Genomic DNA, 3,763 nt, shown 5'->3' with positions numbered 1-3,763 from the left:
GGCCGCAGGTCGGTGACTTTTATTTTGACTGCTGTATTATGATCCTCGGGTGTCAGCCGAGAGGGTTTGCAGGAGCTGGGGTGAGAGGTTGGAGGGGTGCGGGCAGCTGTGGCTTCTCCTCCTTGGGCTACAGTGCCCACTCCTCCAAGGGCAGAGGCGCCGGCCTGCGTCCTCTGTCTCTGCCTCATCCCACCTCTCTGTCTCAGCGCCCCCACCTGGCTTCCCCAACGGCACTCTGCCCACAACGGTCTTCCCCAGTTGTTAGCTATTATGTCACCTTGTCCCGCCCTTGCACCTGCCACCTCTGTGTGGCCCGAGTCCCCTGGGGCCCAACCAGCCCCTGGCATCAATCTGCCTCCCTGGGGAGCGGCTGGTGTCCCTGGGTCATCTGCAGTGGCACAACCGTGTGGCCAAGGCTGAAGGGACAGGCCGCCCTGAGTCAGACGTCCGGGCAACCTGCGGTGGCTCACCCTGCTCTGTAGACCCTGGCAGGGTGTGTGTGTTCAGTGTGTGTCCTGTGTGTTGTGTGTTATGTATGTTGTGTGTGCTGTGTGTTGTATGTATTGTAAGTGAGTGTGTTGTGTATCACAGAGGAGGCATGTGCTTTCGAGTGTGCAGGGTCCAAGTGCCCAGGTGCTCCTGTCATCTGCAGCCTCCGGAGCGCAAGGGCTGCTGAAAGTGCTGCCGTGGGACCCTCAAGCCCATTTCCTTTCCCGGGCACACTGCTGCCCTGGGGCTGGGGCTGAGGAGGCAGCGGCTGGGTGCCTGTGTCCAGCTCTTGTTGCTGAGTGCTTTGTGGTCCCAAACCCTGGGGCCTGGGAGAGGGGTGGGCATGGCGGGCCCCCCTTCACAGTCCTCTGACTGTCCCACCAGCCTGCTCGAGCCTGCCCAGGGTCTGCTTTTCGAAGAACAAGGCGGTGAGAAGTCAACAGTGTTGCTAAGTAGAGCAGAGTGGAGCCACTGCCAGCTCCAGAAGGAAGTCCCCACTGCTGACTGCGCAGGGTGCAGCTGGCACGCCGGTGTGCCTTTCATGGTTGCGGTGGGCTGGGCTGTGCTGGGTGCGCCTCTGACGTGCGCTGTGGAACCTGGCAGCGGACGGGGCCCGGGCTGGTGGCTTGGGAGCTGGATGAGCACGGAGGTGCCTGCGTCGCTCCCCCAGCCTCCTTTCCGTGTGTCCCTCCTCCTCCTCCGTGTTCCGTGTGTCTTCTCACCTTCCCAAGAACCCTGCCCACTCCACTGCAGAGCAGACTCCTGTCCAGAGGGCTGACGACTTGCCCAAGGTTGCCAGTGGGCACCAGGTGCGTCTGGGAGTTGGGGCTCTCGGCCACTGTGCTTGCCGTCTGCCGGGTGGGGGAAGGCGTGTGCCCGCTTTGTGAGCTTTTCGTGCCAAGGAGCCCACCTTTCATGACGTGCTGCTGGGGACCCCTGTATGGCTGTTCCTTCCTTGCCCTGAGGATGTGGTGGGTCATGGAGGTGGCCTGGTGTACCTGGACTTCTGACCCTGCCAGGGCCTGGGGCACATGGCCTAGGCTGAGCCTCAAGTCCTGTGCAGTGGGGGCACGAACTCTACCTCTCTCACAGGGCTGCACCAGGTAAAGGCCACCCAGCGCTTAGCACAGAGCCGTGAGCTGCAGCTCTGTGAACACTGCTCTCAGAGTGGCTGGCATCTGCACACCAGGGCTGGCTCCTGCCCCCAGGAACCCCCACCCCGAGGGGGGTAGACGGGGACCTGGTAGGTATGACCGAGGGTGGGAGCAGCTCTGGGCCCTGGCCACACAGCAGGGGTTTTGGGGGACCATCCTCTGAGAGAGAGGACCTGGGAGGGGAGCTGCCTGTGTCTTGCTGACCAGGCTGAGCTCAGTAGGCAGAGGGAGGGAGCCCAGGTGCAGGGTCTGAGTGGTGCCAACCATGGGGCTGCAGCATGGCCGGGTGAGGATGTGGCGCCGGGCCCAGCTGCAGGGCCCAGGGTTAGCAAGGTGCTGCTGGAAACTAGTGTGGGCCCGGCCTGCAGGGGACTCTCCTTGACCTGTGGCTCTGCCCTGTGGCCTTCTTAGAGACTTGTGGTTCCCAGCCACCCCGCTGAAGCTGCAGCCAAAGACCAACCCTGGCAGGTATGAGAATCCTGGGGGCAGTCTGTGGCCTGGACGTCAGTGGAAGGTACTGGGCAGAGGGAGGACCCTGCCGTTGGGAGCTGGAGTGCGTCTCCTGGTTGGGAGCTGCTCTGGAAGCCGGGCCGTGCACCAGGCCTGCAGGGAGGGCCATGGCTTGCACCAGCGCCAGGGGGTGAGGGGAGGACATTGGCTCCGTCTCCCAACTCACAGGACCTGATGCTGCTGCTCTGCTGATTGGGCTTTATTTTCCCATTCACCAGGCATTGGTTTTCATAATTTTGCTTTTATCAACAGTAAAGCATTTAAATCGGCTGTTCTGTCGTATTTATGATGAAGCTTTTTCCTGGAGAAGTCAGAGTCTCCAGCTGTCTGGGGAGATGCTACCTGGGCTGTTTTCCTTCCAGTGGGAAAAAAAGAGCCACCAGGCCCATACTTTAGGAGAAACTTCTCCAAACTTGGCTCCTCCTTTTCTGCTCAAAGTGACCCTGTCTCTCTCCCTGCATGGGAGCAAGGCTGGAGAGCCCAGGACCTCAGCTGCTGTGGGGGACTGGAGGCCTGGCAGGGATGAGGTGACCGGTCAGTAAATGGCCAGGCCTCCACGTGGTTGGCAGCCCTGGGGCTGCAGGGATGGGTGGGGGCCCTTCTGCAGGGCAGCAGGGTTGTAAAGGTGCAGAGGGAGTCTCCCGGGCGTGGGGGAGGCTCTTTGGGAATGACAAGAAACTTGAAGTGGGGCTGGCGAGGAGGGCTGCCTCAGAGTTGTCTGGGCTCCCAGGGTGGTGTGGGGGACACCAGGGGCACCCCGCCTACAGTGTCTGAGACCTACCTCCCAGGCTGTTGCAATCTGAGCATGATCCTGGCTGACAGCCTCATCGCGGGAACACGCTCGTTCCCTGCAGCACATTCTGGAAGGGTTCAGAAAGATCCTAAACCTTTTCCAAACCCTCAAGTGCTCTCCTGCTGCAGCCCATGGGGTTGCCCCCAGGACTGCTGATGTCTTGGAAATGTCATCAAGAAGCACACACGTGGTACCTGCTCCATTGCAGCCTCGCCAGGTGCTGTCCCCAGTGCGGCGGGTGAGCACGGGCAGGGCAGGATGCCAGGCTGGGCAGATGAGGCAGAGCAGGACGGTGCCAGCAGGGGGACCTCGCCGCAGAGGACGTCGTCTGTCTGGGCATCCAGGTATGGTCTGGGGCTCTGGGGCTGGAGGTTGGATCTGTGGTCCCGCTGGCTCTGTGCTGGAATATCCTGGCTGAGGGCGGGGAGTGGACCAGTCGGCTGGTGGGGGCGGAGGTGGCAGCTCTGGGAAGGACTGTCCTTAGCTGACTGACTCCTCCTTCTGCTCTGTGGCTGCCGGTGGCTCAGAGTCTGACCTGTGGACACCAGCGGCTGTGCCCCCGGTGACCAGGGCCCCGTGTGACTCAGAGCGCCCTCTGCCCTGCGCATGGAGCTGGGCCTGGGCAGCGTCGCCAGGCATCTGCCCTGCGGTTCCCCAGGATGGGGTCTTTATAAGAATAAGCCTTGAGGACAGCTCTCCATTCTCTACACCTGCCTGGAATTAGGGCTCTTTTGCTGCAGACACCCCCTTTCTCTGGGAAGGAGCACCTTTGGTCAATTCCTAAAACTACTAAGTATTTCTAATCGGCTCCACCACT

Source organism: Galeopterus variegatus, unplaced genomic scaffold (assembly GCF_000696425.1).
Source record: "Galeopterus variegatus unplaced genomic scaffold, G_variegatus-3.0.2 Scaffold889, whole genome shotgun sequence".
NCBI classification, from domain to species: domain Eukaryota; kingdom Metazoa; phylum Chordata; class Mammalia; order Dermoptera; family Cynocephalidae; genus Galeopterus; species Galeopterus variegatus.
This window is presented reverse-complemented; position numbering follows the sequence as displayed.